Source organism: Lactuca serriola, chromosome 6, assembly GCF_051521515.1.
Source record: "Lactuca serriola cultivar US96UC23 chromosome 6, Lser_US96UC23_V15, whole genome shotgun sequence".
NCBI lineage: Eukaryota > Viridiplantae > Streptophyta > Magnoliopsida > Asterales > Asteraceae > Lactuca > Lactuca serriola.
The window spans coordinates 358639-380333 of record NC_136413.1 but is presented as its reverse complement, the minus strand read 5'-3'; the positions used below and the strand labels follow the sequence as shown (position 1 = coordinate 380333).

The following is a 21695-nucleotide window of genomic DNA, read 5'->3' as shown; positions in this document are numbered from 1 at the left end:
CACGTGGATATACATATCGGCCAACTTCTCAGCCAACGAACTCTCCCAGATTGCTAGAAAATGGGTGCTCTTTGTCAATCGATTCATGATGACTCATATAGCATCATATTCCTACGTTGTCCTAGGCAATTTGGTGATAAAGTCCATCATGATCTGCTCCCATTTCCATATGGGAACCTATAGAGGCTGCAACTTTCCATGCGGCCTCTGGTGCTCAGCCTTGACCATCCTACAGATCAAGCACCTCTTGACACACCAAGCGATCTCTCTCTTCATGCATGACTACCAGTAACTCAACCTCAGATCCCGGTACATTTTGGTGGCCCAGGGTGAATAGAGAAACGAGACTTATGAGCCTCCTCCAGCACGATCTATTTAACCCCGCTAGACACTGGAACCCACACCCGACCGTAGCAGGTCAACAACCCATGACTGTCCTGAACAAATTGGGTGATCTCGCCCCTAATCTTCTCAATCTTCCAATTTTCCTCTCGCACTCCCTCGGTCTAAGATTCTCTAATCAGTCCCACTAGTGGAGTTCCACATAAATCCTCATACATGATGTCGGAACAGAAGGTCCAGCCGACTTGCGGCTCAGGGCGTCCGCCACTACATTCGCTTTACCCGGATGGTAAAAGATCTCGCAGTCATAATCCTTGACCACGTCCAACCACCTGTGTTACCTCATGTTCAGGTTCGGCTGATACATAACGTGTCTCAATCTACTGTGATCCATGTAGATCGTACAACGGACCCCGTAGAGGTAATGCCTCCAGATCTTGAGGGCGAACACTATCGCTCCCAACTCAAGATCATGTGTGGGATATCTCGTCTCATGCGGCTTCAACTGTCACAACGTATAGGCTATCACATGTCCTCTTTGCATGAGGAATGCTCCTAATCCGGTGATGGATGCATCACAGAAAACCACAAAATCCTTTACTCCCTCCGGGAGAGACTGGAGCCTCGCAAAGTCGTTGTCGGAGGGTCTTAAATGTTGCCTGCTGCTTAGGGCCCCACCAGAAATCTACCCCCTTCCTTGTCAGACGAGTGAGGGGTATTGCAATCTTGGAGAAATCATGTATAAATCTCCGGTAGTACTCTGCCAATCCTAGAAAACTCCTAATATTCGAAGGAGATTTCGGGACCTCCCACCGCATCACCGCCTCGATTTTGGCCGGATAGACCAAAATCTCAACCTGGTTAACGAGATGTCCAAGGAACTGAACCTCTCGCAACCAAAACTCTCATTTCGAGAACTTGGCATAAAGTTGTTCTCGCCTCAAAACTCCCAAAAGACCGCGGAGATGCGCCTCATGCTGCTCTCTGGTCTTGGAATACCAAGATATCATCGATAAACACAATAACTGATCGATCAAGCATCAGCCTGCATACCCAATTCATCAGGTCCATAAATATTGTCAGCACGTTGGTGAGCCCAAACGGAATCACCACGAACTTCTAACGTCCGTAACGAGTCCGTAATGCAGTTTTCTCCACGTCCTCCTCCCTCACCCTTACATGATGGTACCCGGACCTCAGATTTATATTGGAAAACCAAGATGGTCACTGTAACTGATCGAAGTAGTCATCTATCTGTGGAAGGGGATAACGATTCTTCACTGTCAACTTGTTCAGCTCCCGGTAGTCAATGCACATTTGGTGTGAACCATCCTTCTTTTTGACGAAAAGGATCGGCGCTCCCCACAGAGAATTGCTCAGACGGATGAACTGCATGCCTAGCAACTCCTGCAACTGATGTGACGGCTCCTACATCTCAGGTGGTGCCAACCGGTACGGCGCCTTGGCAATAGGGGCTGCACCTGACACAAGATCGATCCTGAACTCGACCTGCCTTTCAAGAGGCACTCCGGGTAATTCTTCTGGGAATACATCAGCGAACTCTCTAACGACTGGAACCTCTGAAACCGAGACCTGATCCCTAACTTGTGTATCTACCACATACGCCAAATAACCCGCACACCCGTGCTGAATATACTGCAGAGCCCTGGCGGCTGAGTAAAATCCTGAACCCAACGTGGTACCCTCACGATAGATAACCAGTTCTCCCCCACTTGGGGTTCGAACTACCACCCGCTGGCCCTCGCAGTTGATCATGGCGTCAAAACGAATCAGCCAGTCCATACCCACGATCACACAGACATCCCCCATAGGAATCAAAATTAAATCGATTGGAAAGGATACCCCGAATATCTCTAAAATGCAACCCTGATAAACTGATGAAGCAGAAACCCCATATTCATTAGCGATGGAAAATCGCAATGGAAACCCTAGCTCTCCTAAAGGCAAACCAAAATCCTTGCTAAAAGATCGAGAGACAAAAGACCGACTCGCTCTCGAGTCAAATAGTACTAGGGCAGGCAAAAAGTTCACTAAGAATGTACCTAACATAGGTACAAACACATGAACATACAATAAACATAATCAATGAGATAAGGGATAGAAAACATATTGGCCACCACATATGGTGTTGTCATGGCTTCCTTAGCTGTGAGCTAGAAAGCGCGTCCCTGAGCCCTCGGGGGCTCTGCCATACCTTGACTCCTATCAATGATCCTCAAAGTAGTTGGTGTTGGAGTCTGCGTCGGCCTAGCAGTGAGCAATAGATAGTTGGCCTTCACATGGTCAACCTAGTTCCAATGATAGCAAATCCTGGTGTTGATCGTTGGTGCCTGCTGGCGGAAATCCCTTGCCGTATGACCCTGTCGACCACAATTATGGCACCGAGATGATGACTGACATGCACCCACGTGTGCCTTGCCGCACGTACCACAATTGCGGACCTTTCAGCCGCCAGATGTAGTATTAGCGGTCTTAGCCCACTTTGATGCAGGCTGCGACTGCAATGGGGCCTGCCTCTGCTCCCTCAACTGAAGCTTGATCTCCAGCTCATGCCACCTAGCGGCCTCCTATAACCCTAGTAAAGTATCACAACGCTGGTTGGCAACGAAATATCTGATGTTAGTCTTGAGCATGCTCAGATAATGAATCATCTGAGCCTGATCGGAAGCAAACTCCGGGAAAAACATCGCCCTCTCGGTGAGCATTCGGGTGATCTCCATCACCGTCTTTGATCCCCGTCTTAAATCTAGAAACTCCTGATCCAACCTCTCCCGCTCGACCCGAGGAATGTAGTGAGTACAAAACATATCCATGAACTGTTCCCAAGATACTGCAGCTCTCTGCTTATCGGAGTATGATCCTGTAACAACTCTCTGCCAGTCCTTCGCTCCGGACCTCAAGAGATTCAAAGCGCACCTGACCCTCTGGTCAGCAGGGCATGAACACATGAAAAAGCATCCCTCAATGTCATATAGCCACCTCATGGATATGATCGGGTCCTGGACTTTGTTAAAATTTGGGGGCTTCGTGTTATCAAAGTCTCGATACTGAAAATCTCGACCTGTCCCTATACCGGCAGCTGCGGAGGCTGCAGAGGCATCCTTTTCAGCAATGGTTGCATAGCGCTCATCAAATACTCCACTATAGCGGTCTTAATAGACCCAAACATCTCTGGAAACTCATCCTACAAAAGTGCAGCTCCTCATGTTGGATCTCCCGAATCCTGGCATCTAACTCCTCTGGTCTCATCTGACCAATGGTCCCTAACAATGTTGGTCCGCCCTGACTGCCAGCTCTTGATCCTGACCCATATCCGGTCTCGATTCGTCTTGTAACCACCATACTGAAAATACACCAGGAAGATATCAGATAATCCACATAAATAACTGGAAACCAACTCCCAACAAAACCCTAGGGATTGTGACTTCCCTGCTACGCGTACGGGTCCTGTGCTTTCAGTAGTACGAGCCCATACTACCTTCCACGCCTACCCGTATTTATCTCAGGGATCATCACAACAACCTAAAATTACTCATAAGCATAGGTGAGCGCTTAATCCTCACTCCTAGAGGAAGGCTAAATAACTCATACTAGCCGACTGACCCCATGTAATCCGTAAATCTTCCACCAACTCTGCAACACTCGTGTATGCTAGCCATACATAACATTGGAGCCTATAGACATTCAAATATCCGATCCTACCCTAAGCCCTTCATCAGACAAGAACAGGAAATAAGTCCAAACCAAACATTCTCAGACTTTAAGATCTTAGTTATATACAACCATGATGCATAAACTAAGCAACTACAGTAATGATGTCAATTTGATATAAGGAAAACCCTAGGCTACCAGACATCATATAATCAAGCAATTCTATCATGCATTTCCTGAAGATCCCTAGCCTATCACTAGCATGTTACTTTAACATATCACAATATCAAATAACATTATGGTATTTTGGGGTCTACCTACTGGCTCCGGCTAATCGTACACATCACATCCTCCTTTAGTATTTTGACAACCATTTGAAAATCACTTTGAAAACCTTTTCCTTAGTTTGAGACTGGATTCACTCGAGTGTTCCTCCAATTCACTTAAACCAACACTCTGATACCAACTTGTAACAACCATAAAATTCATGAAAAATCTAAACTTTTCAAACATTCCAAAACCATCCATTGTTTACAAATTGTTTCCAAAACAGTTTAACATTAGAGAAATCCCAGAAATCATAACATAAAATATGACGAGGTGCACGATCAAGCCTTCTCCTTCCCGCGATCATCCAATATACCTGAAACAAAATCCATAAGTGTAAGCTAGAAGCTTCGTGAGTTCCACCAAAATACCGATACATAACAAATAGCACATATATAAATAACAGCATGTAATGGGTCCATAACTATACAGACTGGATTACCCCTGAGCCCACAACATAAGTTTGGCTTGCCTGTCGGGCCAACAACTCATGTCTGGATTGCTCCCGAGCCCACAACATAAGTCTGGCTTTCCCCATGGGCCCACAACTTATGTCAGGCTTGCTCCCCCAGTCCTTGGACCGGAATACAAAAGATTAGACTATAGTACCAGTCTGGCATGCCCTGCCCGGTCCTCAGCTCGTATCTGGAATGCTTAGGAGTCCTCAGTATGAGTCTGACATGCCCTCCCTGGCCCTTGGCTCCTATCTGGCATACTCCATGGGTTTTTGGCTACCGCACGGAGCAGTACAACCTCAACCCATCCCACACAACATGTCGACATGTAATAGATAAATATATATACAGATAATCAGACAATATCATATGTAGTCCTACAGATCAACTAGACTAGCATATCAAATTAGCATGCCAATCTAACTCATAAGCGACATATCTATAAATACTAGGATATCAATCTAATGGGCCGGCCTTGGTGCCTTCGACCCCTAAGTATAGTGCGAAAGACTTACCTCACAATGTCGAACTGAATTGAAAACCTCCGACTGCCGACTCACTGAAAATTCCGAACTATCACAATAAACGAACACTAATCGAAAGTTGGAATATCAATCTTGGATTAGGGCCCAAACATAGGGTAATAGTCCATTTTACCCTTTCCCTAATTTGGGCCAAGGCCCAACTCCAATCCTAGATCCAAAGATTCAAATATACAAGGCCCATAATTGGCTCAATTTTCCAAATTGGGCCCAACTCTTTTATTAGGCCTCATCCTAAGGTCCATTTCCATAATTGGTCCAAGACACTCTCACTCAAAAAGTCCAGCAAGTGCCCAAGCCAAATTGGCCCAAATGTGCCCCAAATCCGAATCCCAACTCGCAAATACCCATCAGATGGCATACGCTAGGCATACCCCGAAGCTATGTGGGGCGTATGTGAGCCTTGCGTTGACTGGAAAATAGGGATGTTGACTGCGTATGTGGGGCGTACTGTTCTCTACGCAAGGCGTACCCTTGATGTATTCAAAACTCCAATAAGTGCTTAATGACTTAAGCACGTAAGCCCAAATTCCAGATCCATTGACCAAACGTGTCTCAAAACCATAAAGTCTCAAACTTTAAGACTTTGGACGTCCAAAAAGGGCTTAATGCATGGTCTTAATCCATTAAGACCTTTCTACCAATTACATGAGACATTTATAGTCATTGGGACCTCATTTTTATCAATTGGAACCCTTCCTAAGGTATGAAAGGACGACTCAAAATGTCCAAAACGAATCATGCATCATCATGGGACTTTATGGGAAAAAAAGAATGCAAATAAGCTACCAAGGAGAGATCTAGAAGAAATAGACACAAAGGTAGCAACTTTGTACCTTCTAGAGCTCCCAAAACAAATGACGAACCAAGATCTACAAGCCAATCTTCCCCCCTTGACCCCTTGATGCACAAGCTTCTCCTTTAAGGCACACAAAACACACTTATAAGCTCAAAACGCTCACTATGAGGCTAGGGTTCTCTCAAGACGACTAGGGGAGGTTTGGAGGCTGAAAGAGTGAGATACAATGCCTCATAATGTTGCTTAAATACCCCACAAACCCTAAAAATTAGGGTCTTATCCGGACATACGTAGGCCCGACATGGGTGTACACCTAGCATACTAGGGCGTGCCTTAATACGCGCGATGTTCTCAAATGTACGCGCAACATCCTACTCAATTTCCTAAAATTACCAATCTGCCCTTAGGGCTAGGTCCAAACCAATATCAAGTGCCAAAATTGACTTATTAAAATACCAAGGGAGGATTTGAAGAATACCTGAAATCCAAAATGTTATGGACATATGGGTTTATGCTTAGTATTGATATTAGGATTGATTTGTTCAGTTGTTGCTACTCGTCAGAAATGACACGAAACATCTTTTCTTTTCTTGCATTGTTCAAACAAGGTTTTAAATATTATTTTTATAATGATACTGGTTCAATTTATTCTTTTAAAAATGGTGTTTTTATATTTCAATCTTTACCTTGTAATAGAGTGTATGAAACTATGACTTGTGTTGATAACTTATGTAATAATGTGTTTCATATTTATTCTTCCAATGGTATGGACAAGGAATGTTTGTGGTATTGTTGTATTGAGCGCATAAACAAGAAACGTATCCCCCAACTCTAAAAGGATGGAGTGTTGGAATCATTTGATCTTAGGATAGATGAATAATGTGAATCTTGGCTCTTGGGCAAGATGGCAAAATCACCTGTCACTGGAACATGTGAAAGAGGTAAAGGGTTATTGGACCTCATCCATACAAATGTATGTGGCGCATTCAAATCCACCACAAGAGATGTATATCGATATTAAATAACATTTATGGATGAATAGTAGATTTGGGTATATCTACTTAATAAAACATAAATCAGAAACCTTTGAAAGGTTCAAATAGTTTAAGCACAAAGTCAAGAATCAATTAGGCTGGAAGATAAAGATACTCAGATCTAACATTGGTGGTGAGTATCTTAGCATTGAGCTCCATGACTATCTCATGGAATCTGGAATTGTATCACAATTGATTCCTCCCAAAACACCACAACTTAATGGTGTGGTTGAGATGCGTAATCGAACCTTACTAGCTATGGTTTGTTCTATGATGATTCAGCTTCTCTTCTATTTATTTATGGGGTATTCCTTAGAGACAGTTGCCCATATCATGAATCTTGTTTCAACAAAGAAGGTTGTCAAAACATGTCATGAGATGTGGACAGGAAAAGCTCCCTTACTCGCACAAATCAATTTCTGGGGTGGTGAAGCACTTGTAAGATGAGAGACTCATGGAAAACTCAAACCTAGAGCCAAGAAGTGTTGTTTAATTGGCTACCAATAAAATTCCTTTAGATAATTGTTCTACAAACCTAGTAAGAAGGTGGTTTTTGTAGCTCGAAGAGGAGTCTTCCGCACGCACGAGAGAGAGAAAGAAAGAGGGAGAGAGAAAGAATAAGGAGAGAGAAAGAGAGAGAGAGAGAGAGGGAGAGAGATCGAGATAAGAGATAGATATAAGAAGGAGAGAGAGATAAGAGGGAGAGAGAGAGAGAAAAAAAAAGAGTAAGAGTGTGTGTGTGTATGTTCGTGTGTTGTTGAGGTTAAAACTCTAATGATCGATAGATTCAAACAGGTAAACAAATTAAGAACAAGGAATGAATATCAAATGTATCGTATGATTGAATATTAGATCCTTATAAGAGCTCGATTAAGAACTACTACTGTAAAGGCGTGTAGGGTTTACAATGCAATTGGACAATTACAAAAACTAATGCATGAATGCACCTTAAATAGTTAAACCCTAACAAATACATAACGGGTGGACAGGACCTACCCGGATACATAAAATATTATACAAAAAGGACCACAATGATGTAACTGAATAATCTCTAACAATCTCCCCCTTTGCGCCAATTGAGGCAAGAGACCTTCACAGTGGAGTTCGCTTCTGCACTTCAAAAAGTTTCAGAATTACACTGAGCAAAGCCTTGCAAACTTGGATGTACCACAAGATTATATCTAAGAAGTACTTCTTATCACTTTTGTTGTTCCCTATGAATTTGCCTACGAAGTCGAAAATATACTCTAGGCACGAAGTAGTGAAAATATGTTTATCAGCGAGAAATAAACAAACTTTATGAAAATCTACATCTGTTCATTCTCTCATTTGAAAGGCCACACACCACCCGTCCTTTCGTATCTTCCCTAGTTTCGTTTTGTCAAAACCTTCAGGACCTTCTTTAGGGAGTACAGTTAGCTTCTTTCACAATACAACTGCTATTTCAACATCCATTTTCCCAACCTCTTGAATGTACAAAACTAGCATTCGTTTTGAGGTGAGAAATAACGGGCTCGTACTTCTGTTCATCCCTCAGCAGCATGTTGTACAACATGATCTAATCATACGGGTCCAAGCATGGAAGATCAGCAAGAGTGAATTCATGCACCTGGCTCGTTGAACCTCTATCAACCTTAAATTTTGCATTCGGGAAGTCATCAGTTTCGATTGGACCAACAACCTTCACTGCAGTAATCTTGTTCATACTCCTGGTTTCGTACTGCGGCTTCATGTGCTTCTGGTAGAATGAGAAAAGCATGTGATCTTCACCGTTGTGAGTTGGAGGGACATTCGCAACTTTAACAAAACTGCAAAATTTGAAGGCTTTCGGTGTGATTTGAAGATCCATTTGTGAATCTTGTGTATTTTGCAAGTCAAAAGACACAACTGGTTCCAACCAATATTGGCTTGGCATATCCACAGCCTCAATTAAAATTCGCTCGAAAGTCCATGCTGGAAAAAAAAAGCTTTCGGCTTTTCAGTGTGACTTGAGCTTCGCGTTCAGCCCTTTCCTTTTCTTCTGCCTCATAAATGATTTGTTGGTGCTCATCCATTTGAGCTTCACGGTCCCTTCTTCTTTTAAGCTCGTGGTCGTCGGGCTTTTCTTCTTCACTATCGTCAATTATTGGTTCTTCGTTTAGTTTTTCCCAGCCTTTCGAATCCGAAGCTACGTTATCCTTCAGTTCGTTTTCTTTCTTTGGCTTAACAGTGGGCTTGGGGTTTTCCTTCTGATATGGATTCACAACATTTCCCTCCCTTGTTTCGAAATTGAGATTGATTCCAAAACACCTTCTAATCTGTTGAACACTGCAAACATCGGTGAAGCTTTCAAGAGAGATGCTTTTTAACTGTGATTGTGATCATCGAGTCACGAGTCTCAATGATATCCGAAAGCAAAGCATTCAAATCTACGATACATGTTTCATAACCGCCTTTTCGGATAAGAGATCATTGATCCGTTTCTCAGCATTCTCCAGCTTGACAGTGAGAACCTTCACCTTTTCTGTTTTCATTGCGAGAGCATCCATTATTTTACTCATTGTGGCCAAGTAATCTTGAAGCTTTGTGATCTTTGATGAAATGGAGGAGTTGAGCTCAACATTGTCGGTTTGGAGGCCAATGCGAACCTCTTCGAGCTTTGCCTTTTCTGTGCGAAGTGTGGATCCAAGGCTGGAAATGACTTTGTTCGCCTTCGTGGTGTTTGACTCGAATGAGCTCTGAAAAGTGCTCATGAAGGAACGAGCATTTGTAATTAGTTTATCGACTTTTTTGGTCGTTTCCTTGCATACTGAAGCTGAAGCATCCACAACTTTATTTTGAAGATTGGCGGAGTGTTCTTTGCTGAGGGTCTCAAGGAAAGACTTGATTGTGGCATGAGAGTAGTCATCAATGGTTGAGGCTTTAGTAGATTGAAGCATCGAATCAAGATTCTCATTGATATCCTTGAGTTGCCCTTTTGTGACAGGATCTTCGTCGTCACTTTCAGTTCGAATGTTGAAAGGAATGTAAGTGAATCCTCCAAAGTCTTCGTCATCACCATGGTAGACGATATCTAGATCGTCTTAACGTAAAGGAGAGATGGGTGGAGTAGAATGACCAAATGTGAAATATGAAGCACTTGCCCCCAGATCAGATGCGTTGACAGTTACTGGAGGTTCAACAGTGGAAGTAGTTGTGGTGGCGGTGGAATCTGTGAAAAGTAGGGTATGGGTTTGCGAAACACCCAGAGATACTGGTGGTCAAAGAGAAATAGTGATAGGGATACAGATAGTACAGGTGGGTGAAGGAATAGAAATGTCATGGAAAAATTCGTCTGTATTTGGAGTGGAGGTAGGAATCTCAAACATTACCTCAAGATTTGTAGTTGCAGGCTCCGAAACCTTTGGTTGAGATGTAGCATCATCTTCGTTGTGAACCTCTTTCTAAATAGGAACCTCCGAAACTGTGTGTGACTACGATCCTCGTGGTCACTCGGAGTTGGAGATCATGTTTTACGAGCCACTTTCTTGACCCTCTTCCTTTTAGGATCTTGAGGATGTTCAGATGGACCTGCTTTTGCACTCATTTTATTTCCTCCTTCATTAGGTTTTTCCGCCTCGTCAAGGACCTTTTGAAACTCATCAGTCATAGGGCGAAAGCCTAAGACTGGCAAACTGCGATAGGTTCACAGTACGTCACTCGCAGCTGGAACATCTTAAAGCATAACTTCAACAATTGATCCGAAAAATCTGAACTTTGAGTTATCTGTGAGTATGATGTTGGTGGTGTGGAATATCTGGATTGAAGCCATACACAAATCTTCAAGGACAGGGATGTTGAGCTTGCTTATCGCCCATTGAACGATAATGGTCTAGAAGCGAGCACATGAGATTTCACGGTGTCGTGTTATAGAGAGAGTTATTTGGACCAATTGAGCCCAGAGTACTGAACCATAATCCAAATTGATGTCGGAGTAGATACTGTACATCATTGTCATGAAGAGCTTGCTCGCACAGTCAGAGCCAGTAACCCTCTCCGAGAAGCTCTTGAATAGGAGTGTGAACAGGTCGTTCCACTTCCACATCGGCAGCAAAGTGGGCTTCTTGAAATTGGAAACTGCAGTCAACACTTCCTTATACCCCATCTAGTAGAACATCTCTAGAATTGCTGAGTATGAGATGCTCTCCGGGTCAAACATGTCACGACCCTGTGGAAGCCCTAGGAGGTTACATAACCTCAATTTGGTGATTTGGGTTTTCTAGTTGAAGTTTCAAACATGATTAACTCTTCTCCCTTTTGGTAGCTAGCAGTGGAGTAGGCTTTTGACAGATGCACCAAGGGAACAATTTCAGACTTGGTGAGAGCGATAACCAATGGAGAATACCTCAAACATTCGACGATTAGTTGAAGAAATCTATCATACTTTCCTAGGTCAAGGTCAAGAATCAAGTTTTGATTTTTCGTGAGGTTGAGGATCGAGGATTGGGCCATCTGTTTTGCAACTGAGGGGGACTCTGAAGAAGCAGCCATGGAAGCTCGAGGAAAGAGATAATGAACAGTAGAGAGTATAATCGTCAGAGGATTGTGATTACTTTTTGAAAATGGTAATTAATTATCGAATATCCAAAATCCTTATATACCATATAGTAGGTGAGAGAAATATGGCGGTTGGTTGCATCGGTTACTGAAAAGTCACCTAAAAAGGCGTGAATGGCAACTGTGACGTGTTTCAGGCGGTGTCAAATCAGCGTCCATTCAAATTCTTGCATGCAAATCTTATCCTTTAAGATGTTGTTTCCGTTACGCCCTTTCACAGTTAATCCAGATATGAACTTTGGCAAGTAATAGCCATAAAATGTTCTGCGAAACTGAAAGTAAATATGACTTAAGTACCATGAACTAGAATTTGGAAAATCACAAGGATCTTTGTGCGAGAGTGTGCCAAAGATAAAGAAATAAATCAACACAATACTAAGGGATTCTAGTGATGTCTCTTAAGACATGAAGCAAATGGACCCCGAGCAAGGATCTCTTCCTTCGGAGTCAAGAGACTCTAAAGTGTCTGTGGTTTCCCATGAATTATGATCACATGTTTGTTGAGAAAGAGTGAAAGGCATCTTTTCACTAAGCTTTAAGGGTGGAATTATCTTCAACCAAACTACGAAACTTGATATAAGTAAGAACGTTCGGATGAAGTACTTATCTGACCGGTGTAGCCATAAAAACAAGTATGCTTTGGAATTATTTTGATTGACTAGGATAAGCATAGAAATCTCAAGAAAAAATAAAAATCGGATCTATTGGTAAGAAACGTCTTAGGTCTAAAATGTCTCATTAAGATCACACAAAAAGAAAAAAAGATTTCATACACTACAAATAAAATTACATTTAGTGGAACAAGTCTTTAGTGGCATGTTAATTTTGGTGCCACTATATTATCTTTTTAGTGGCACATATATCAATGTGCCACTTACCTATGGAAAATTCTAATTTTAATATCCCGCTCCTAATTCCCTCGACAGTCGAAGACCTTCCGCTCTTTTTTTGAGAAATGAAATCGGAATAAAGGAATAAATCACGTCTCTTTTCATCGTCACTGGTTCACTGCCAGTTCTCCAAGCCACATCTCCACCTCTCTTCTCCTCCCCACAATGATTAATGGAGCACCATCGTCTATCCTCCTCACCAACAACACTGTACCGCCGCTAGCTCTCCTAGCCATATCTCTGCCTTGTTCTTATATGGATCAAGCAGAAATATTTGATATTCTTCCTAATACGAAGGTTTTGTTTTCTACTATCAATACGCTAGATTTCGGAGGTTAATCGGGTATGTATGACACATCGGATCAGATGTATCACATATCAAATCATATTTATTTCTAATTGGAGCAGATTTAGGGTTTTCGTTATTTCCCCACGAAGAACACAATCCCTAGTCAGGTTTGCATTCTTCGCTCATTTCACTCTCCTTCAATCACTCTACCATCTCGTCTCCAGATTCTCATAAGCGGATTTAGGGTTTTCGTTATTCCCCCATGGATTGTAATTGCCTTTTTTGCTCTTCATAAATCATAATTCATATAGTATGCACATTTCCCCTCTTTCTTACACCTTCCACATTTTGTTGTTATTGAAATGTGTAGGGATTTGGTTAAGGGAATTTATCTATATGTTCAAGAATAAATTGATTTCAAGGTTTATCTGATCTGAACCAGGGTTGTATTTTAAAACGCTCAAACTTCATTTTGAAAAGATAATCAACTTGTTGTTTATTTTGTTCAAAAATATTGAAAGATCAATATAGCATTCACCATGTCGTTGTCCTTGAATACATATATTTTAGTTTTTAAGTTTGCAGTCAACATTCTCTTAATATGTAACGGGTCTTGGCTTTTTAAATGATATTTTTGAAAAACTTTTTAAAGCACACATCCCTTTGATAAGGTAATATTTACTATATTCTCATAATCTACCCTAATAAATAAGAATGATTTTGCCGCTTGTCATTCTTCCATTCAATTGGCCACATGTCATTTTGTTATAATTTTGAGATATATTTATTTTTCACTTGTCATTTACGCCATTTTTCATTTCAAATATATCATTAATTTAGTTTCCATAAATTAAACTTATCTTAATGACTATTAATTTCAAATTTCAATTTCTAAATTTTGATTTCAAATTCAAATAAATTTACAGTTTAAACCTTTGTGTTTAACATTTTGTTATAATTTACCCGTTTAGTACACAAATCTGATAACTAAACACATAATTTTAATTGATTTATTTTTTGCATGTTTTTTTCTCATAATTTTCAATTATTTTAAATTTCAAATTCAAATAAAATTTTCATTTAATCGTTTATATTAACATTTTGTTTTAATTAACCCGTATAATATACGGGTCTCACAACTAGTGTGTATTATATCTCATATTGATTATAACTTTCACTCTTCAGATGTCAAATATACAAAAGATTGAAGATGCTCAGTTTCAAGGATATTGCATGGAGTTTGTATACACTATTCTTTGTTTTTTTAGTTCGGAATCTTGATATTGATGTGTTAATGAATCTAAGAATGGTGTTTTGTTTGTGGGTGTTTGAAGACAGTTGGTTTTCCATCTAGAATGTTTAATAAGAAAGGGAAGGAGAGGGGCAACAAAAGGGCGTGTTTAAGAAAGGGATTGTGTTAGATAGTTGTGTTAGCATCAATTCTTGCATGGTGGAAGATCAAAGGAGCTATCTCTGGTGAGCTTTGTGTAATTGAGGCTGACACAACTAAAGGTTTTGATGTTGGGGCAATTCTGTCCATTTCAAAAAGGTCTACCCTTACTACTATTATTATTGTAACTTGCAATGTTTTTTCTTGTATATGTTTGTATTTAGCATTTCCTTTTTTCCTTTTTACCAGGCGGTTTTCTAGTGAATATGAGGCTACATGAATTGTATCATTGCATTATATTTTTTCCATTTTAAGTAGACATCGTTCACAGATAACCTTAATTTATCAAAATAAATATATTTTAGTTTTTAGTTTTGCAGTCAACAATCTGGTCAACCTTAATTTGTAACATGTCTTTTCTTTTTTAAATGATGTTTTTGCTCTGATGTATAAAAAGAGAGATTAAGGGCATTTTTGTACTTTTAGCTCTAATTTTCTCCTTATCTTTATGGTTGTCTAGTCTAAACGATTAATTTCTTGTACTTGTAGCTCTAATACCATCTTTCTTTGTTTCAAGTTCTGTGAAATTATCGAAGTCTTTGATTTTGAGATCTCATTCTACACAAAACATTCTCATTCCTATGTAACTTCTCCAACCCTAATCCAATCAATTAGAAAGAGAACAATTTGAAAAGGAAGCAAAATTAGGAAATGATCTTGGGTTCTGATGGGTAGAAAGGCTGAGGAAGAGAAGTATCTTCTTGCTGCATAAAATATTTTCCTTATTCAACATTTTGAAAGATATTTTTGTTTGAAGTATTGGTAATATTGTTGTAAATTGTTGTAAGACAAGTTAAATTTTAATATAAGCAATTCTTTTGTGTTTTCCATTTATTATTCTATTATTATTTATTTTTTTATTTTATATTCCATTTAAATCTATAACAAAAATGAAAAAATTTTCAAATATTAAATGCTTTGTGAGGAAAAAAATGAAACTAAAAACTAAAAATATTACCTTTATTTTAACAATTATTTAGTGGCATTAAAAAGTGCTGCAAAAACCAAAAATGTTATAGTGGCATAAGAAAAGTGCCACTAAAATCCAAGAGGGCTACAGCGACACAACTGAAAAGTGTCACTAAAGGTCTTTAGTGGCAGCGCTTTTAGTGGCACTTTCTTTTTTGTGCCGCTGATTGCCAACAGGGCTTTTAGTGGCACTTTTTTGGTTTTTAGTGGCACTTTTTTGTGCCACTAAATGTCATTTTATTTGTAGTGATGGTACTGACCACGCAGGTGGACATTCGTTAATTTCTTGGTGAAAAATATAGAACAATTAAATTGTTCACCGTCAATTCGTAAGTATGTGTTGGATTTTGGGTTTCACTGAATTCGTGGTAATAACAAACTTAAGATCATAAAAAAAAATTTATAACCATAAACCTCAGTGGTAATTTCTGAGAGTCTTAAGGGTTACATTTGTGAATGCGAAAGTGATGGAGAAATGGTATGAGGTGGTTCCAAAGAAATAATGTACCTCTGCTATGCGAAAATGAATAAGTAGTTAACTCTTAACTCAATGTGAGAAAAGTCACTTAGCTCTTGACTTATGTGAATGAGCAAGCTTATTGGGAAGAAACGATTGGTGTTATCGATTCATTAAGGCTTCAACATTGAAAGTCTTTGAGGCTTTGGACCACATGCAACAGCATGCTTCTAGGAACATTTAACTTGTGCATAGATTAGAAAATTTATATCTGCCCCATCATTCGTAATTAGGATCACCAAGATGTTTTCCTTGAAACCTGCTCAATTATCTAATATTTTTGGTATTTTTGTTTAAAAAAATTAAAGAAAATATTTTTGTGTTTTTGTTTTTCATAAAAAGAATTGAAAAGATAAAGAAATAAAATATTTTTGGATTTTCAATATTCTGAAAAAGAAATAAAAACATAATGAAATATTTTTGGATTTTCGATTTTCTGAAAAAGAAATAAAAACAGAAATAAAGAAAAAATAAATAAATAAAATGTACAAAGGATACATGAAGTTCCTAACCACGAACATTCGCACCGGTTCGAATCATGAACAGTTGACTATGAGTTTTTGTGAGCGTTCGCACCAATTCGCAGGTCTATCAAACCTTATGACTGCAAAAGTGGTTTCGAAACAGATTCAACCTCTATCATTCCTAAGCCTTGAAGAATACAATTGAAGGTTTGCTCAAGCAAGGCTTTTGTGAAGATGTCGGTTAACTGATCAGCGAATCTTACAAAGTGTATCTCGACATTTCCATCTTCCACATGATCTTTGATGAAGTTATATATCAGTGTGATGTGTTTGGTCATTGAATATTGCACTGGGTTATGACAGATGAGAATGGCGCTCTCGGAATCGCAATACAAAGGGATTTGCTTCATGTTGATGCCATAGTCACGAAGCTGGCTTTGAATCCAGATAACTTGTGAAGTATAATAGGCAGTGACTATGTACTCTACTTTAGCAGTTGATAGGGAGATGAAAGTTTGCTTTTTAGATTGCTAACTTACGAGTTTGCCACCAAGAAATTGGCATCCTCCCATAGTACTTTTTTGATCTAAACCATATCTTCCTAGATCCGCATCTAAAAACGTTTGCACAAAGAAACCTAAACTTGAAGGGTACCATATTCCTAGTGAGAATGATCGCTTGAGATACCTGAAGATATTCTTTATAGCAGTGATGTGGGGTTCACAAGGATTCGCTTGAAACCTGGCATAATAGCAGACAAAAAACATGATATATGGACGACTAGCAGTCATATACATCAATGAACCTATCATTTGACAATAGAGATTCATATCAACAGTTGGCTTGTCCAGAGACGGTGTTATTTTCATTCTGAATGCCATTGGAACCTTGACCTTCGAATCTCCCACCATTCCAAACTTGGAGAGTAAGGTTTTTGTATAAGCCTCCAGATTGATAAAGATACCTTCCTGACTCAGTCTTATATTTAAACCAAGGAAAAAGTTAATCGAACCCATGGAGATCATCTCCAACTTAGTTTCCATCAACTTTCAGAACTCAACCGTTAAACTAGGACTAGTTGATCTGAAGATGATGTCATCAATGTAAATTTGGATGATCAACAAGTGGTCACCATCTTTCTTGCGGAAGAAGGTTGGGTCGACCGATCCCTGTCTAAATTTAGCCTATTTTAAAAAACAAGTTAGAGTTTCGTACCAGGCTCTTGGAGCTTGCTTTAGACTGTAAACTGCCTTGTCTAGAATGTAACAATGATTCATATACTTTTCGTTTATGAACCCTGGTGGTTACTCCACATACACTCTTTCTTCAAGTTCCCCGTTCAGAAAGGCACACTTGACATCCATCTGATACACTTCAAAGTTCTTGTGTGTTGCGTATGGCAGAAAGATGCGAACAAATTCCAACCTTGCAACGGGTGCAAAGGTTTCTTCGTAGTCAATGCCTTCTTCCTAAAAATATCCCTTAACAATGAGTCGCACCTTGTTCCTTATGACATTTCCCTCTTTATCCAGGTTGTTACGAAATACCCATTTTAGACCAACAACAAATGTATCCTTTGGAGTGGGAATGAGTCTCCAGACCTTGTTTCATTCGAATTCATTGAGCTCCTCTCGCACTTCTTACACCCAATCAGAATGATCAAGAGAAATTTAAACGTTTTTAGGTTTAATCTTTAAGATAAACGAATTGAACATGCAAAATTCAACTTTAGAGAATAGTGCAGTTCGCTTCGCCTTTTGTTGTGCTCTCGTAAGAACTCCTGAAGACGAATCTCCTATAACTTAAGTTATTGGATGATCTCTGGTCCATTTGGTCAACGGAGGGTAACTAGGATCATATGTTGGATTCAATTCGGCATTCAATTCTCCAAACTCTGACTGCACATCTGAATCATCATTCACATTTTCATTCTCCCCCTAGAATGATGTATGTGTATCTTCTTCTGGATTCAGATTCTCCCCTTGGAAAGGTGGTTCTAAGCTGACGTTGGGGTTTTCATTTTCCCCTTGAACAGGTGCTTGAGGTGAGGAGGTTGAAGTAGATCCCCCCCCTGCGTTGTAGCACTCACACCTGTTAATTGAGATGGAACTTCAGGGTCCTTCAAAGTGGGATGCTCGTGTTCCATATCTTTCGCAGTATCATCAATGATTTTCTTCAGTTCGTCTTCCTTGTTGTCTACTGCTTTGGGTTTTGAGGAGATTTCCTTTTATGGCTCATCGAATAAGTTCATGAACTCCTCGTAGAGATTGGAGAGTGGAATGGTAGCAGGATTCAGTTTGGGAAAGATCTCCTATGATGGATTGTCATCTTTCTGAAAATTCTTCAAGTAATTGTCGTCGAAAGTGACATAGTAGGTTTCTTCTGTCGTCTTGGACCTTTTGTTGAGAACCTTATATTTTATAGAAGTCAAAGAATGCCCCAAGAAAAATACCTTCATCAGCCTTCACATCGAAACTATTCCTTTGTTCCTTTGAATTGAAGATAAAGCACCTGGAACCAAGAACATGGAAAAACTTGACATTAGGATTTCAATTATTTATGATCTCATATGGAGTGACAAAGAATCGCTTATTGAGGATAGATTGATTTTGGGTACAGCGGGAAGTTCCTATCGCATCCGCCCAGAAGTAAAGCGGCAGTTTGCGAATGAAAACATGGTTCTCGCAACTTCACACAACGAGCGGTTTCATCTTTCAACTACCCCGTTTTATTGAAGAGTATAGGGAGTTGAAATTTTATGAGTTAATCCTTTCGCCGTCAGGAATTCTTTAAACGCTTGGTTTTTGAATTCCAAACCGTTGTCACTGCGAATGTTACGAACCAGCTTTCGCAGTTGTATCTCGATTTGCTTTATAAGTTCCTTGAGCTTTGGAGTGACTTTTGATTTCTTCTTAAGAAAATGCACCTAAGTGAATCTAGAAAAATCATCTACAGTTACAAGTATATATATATATATATATATATATATATATATATATGTTACCACCAATGCTTTCAATTGCAGAAGGACCACAAAGATCTATATGCAAAAGTTCAAGTGGTTCTATGACTTTCGTATTCACAAATGTTGGATGACTCTTCCTGCTCTCTTACCCCATTTTGCAAGCTGCACATAGATGATCTTTATCGTACTTTGGGAGAGGAAGCCCTCGCACATGATCACCAAGATCAAGCTTGTTGATATCTTTGAAATTAAGATGCGAGAGTCTTCGGTTCCATAGCCAGCTAACATTAGTAGAAGCTTTCGTAAGTAAACAAATTGCAGGCTTCCCTTTGATCGGGTTCAAATTTAGTCGATAGATTTTGCCTTTGCGTTTTGACTTTAGGAGCACTGTTTTGGTCTTCTTTTCGATGATCTCATATCCCACATCATCAAACAAAAATTTTAATCCTGTACCCACCACCAGCTGCGAAACACTTATGAGGTTGTGTTGTAGTCCTTCAACATACGTGACCTTGCGAATTGAAAACTCTCCGTTTGTTATCATCCCATATCCTCGAATTCTCCAAGTGAATTGTTTTCGTACTTCACTCTTCCTCCATCCTTCATTTCTCTAAACTCCCACAGTTCTTCCTTTCTTCCTGTCATGTGACGCGAGCAGCCACTGTCTATGTACCATTCGGAATCAAACTGCTCGTCTCGAATCACCTACAAAAATCAAAGAGATTTAGGAACTCAAAGTTGTTTGGGTCCACGTGAGGCTTTCACAGGAAAAGTAATAGCAATGTCAACTAAATAAGATATTTTAACTAAAGTAGTGTTATCTTTCTTTTTAATTTGGAAAACAATGATCCTATTATCTTTTAGGTTCTTATCCTTTAAGGATATTTTCCTTTTCTTATTTTGGATCTATTGTTTAACAAATTTCTTCTCAACTTTCTTTGAATTAGTTTTAGATCTTTTGTGTGGAACATAAGGCTCTGAAACTATCTTTCATTTGCCTTTGACATCTTGCGAAGTCTTGGCTGAATGTGAAGCATTCGTGTTAAGAGAGAAGTGAGACTTGGTTCTCTCCATATGTTTCACATGATTTAAAAAGGATGGTTTTTGAAAAACTTTTTGTTTCGAAACCTGTGGAGACTGAGACTGAGTTCGTTGAAAATTCTTAGATTTCGTAGGTGAAGAGTGTGACATCCCCAAAATCTCGGCCAGAAAAGACTGATTTTCATTTATGCTTTTAAATAATTTCAGAGTGAATCATTTTGATTTGAAAGAGTTGCGGAATTTGTTCCCAAAACAAAACATGATAAAATAATATTTATCAAAGCATTTCATCAAGAGATGCATTTTCATTATATAATCAAAACTCGGGATGTCATGTTCCGATACAGACCATAAAGCATAAACGATAACATTACAAGTCATTCAACAAATATATACATATACAGACTTGTAAACAAAACAACAAGATGATCCATCCATCTTATGCCCTTGTGCCACTTCCTGTAATACAAATAAAATTAAGTGGGTCAGGCTTGGGAGCCTGGTGAGCATATAGGGTTTTTCAACCCACAATAAATAAGTTATATTTAATTTCACCAACCAATCACTATCCCGATTACCCATTCCCGTTATCCTCACTTTACGTCCCTAAAACAACATCTATCTCACGGGACCTAATCTAGGATTTTCATCGGGACGGACATCACTGCTAAGGGGTTTCCTCAACAATAGATATCCTAAAGGCAACCATGAGGGGGATAGAGTACACCGGTGAACACATCGTTCACAACACCTACAGGTTATGAACCTGCTAGCGTTCCACTGGACTGTCTAGAAAGAGTCCGTGGTCGTTATCCATACTCCGTTGAATAACTAGATCAACAACAACAACAACATCGAGGCCTCCCATCTGTTTATTACACACCAACAATCTACCCATGTTCTACCCAACATATTAGTAGATAAAAATATATATTTTCATACATAGTTTAAAACCTGTATATCATTTTCATTCAATATATATTCCACATAACAGATGAGGCATACCACATAACACATATTCCATAGAAGACAATTCAAATCTATGAGATAGAATAAAGTGAATATCCATTCACGCATACAATCACAAAATATACACATAACAAGTATATCGTATAAAATACTTCATAGTTACTCGTTAGAAGAAAGTAACTACACCCTCACACATATAAACCACAATTTACTTAATACACTCAAACCGTACTTGTATTATTATCGTGTTTATGAAAGCTAGTATACACTCACTTGATCAGAAGATGATCGGACAACACTACGACTTGCAGAAGTAGTAATCCACAGCAGATCTGGAAGATCTCCACAAAAATCGAACTTCTCGCGGGCAGAGCTTCGGCTCGGGAACCGCACTT

General features: G+C 39.5%; 1 long non-coding RNA gene across 2 annotated transcripts; it reads left to right on the top strand.

The window, feature by feature from the left end:
- The first annotated feature begins 12576 nt into the window (after positions 1–12576).
- Positions 12577–14629, top strand: LOC145058779 (uncharacterized). 2 transcript variants are annotated; one of them, XR_013686521.1, is made up of 3 exons: positions 12637–13092; positions 14111–14474; positions 14565–14629. It is a non-coding gene; the product is annotated as an uncharacterized LOC145058779 (long non-coding RNA). The 2 variants fall into 2 exon arrangements; XR_013686520.1 differs by having other exon boundaries at positions 12577–13092; positions 14111–14629.
- The last annotated feature ends 7066 nt before the right edge of the window (positions 14630–21695 follow it).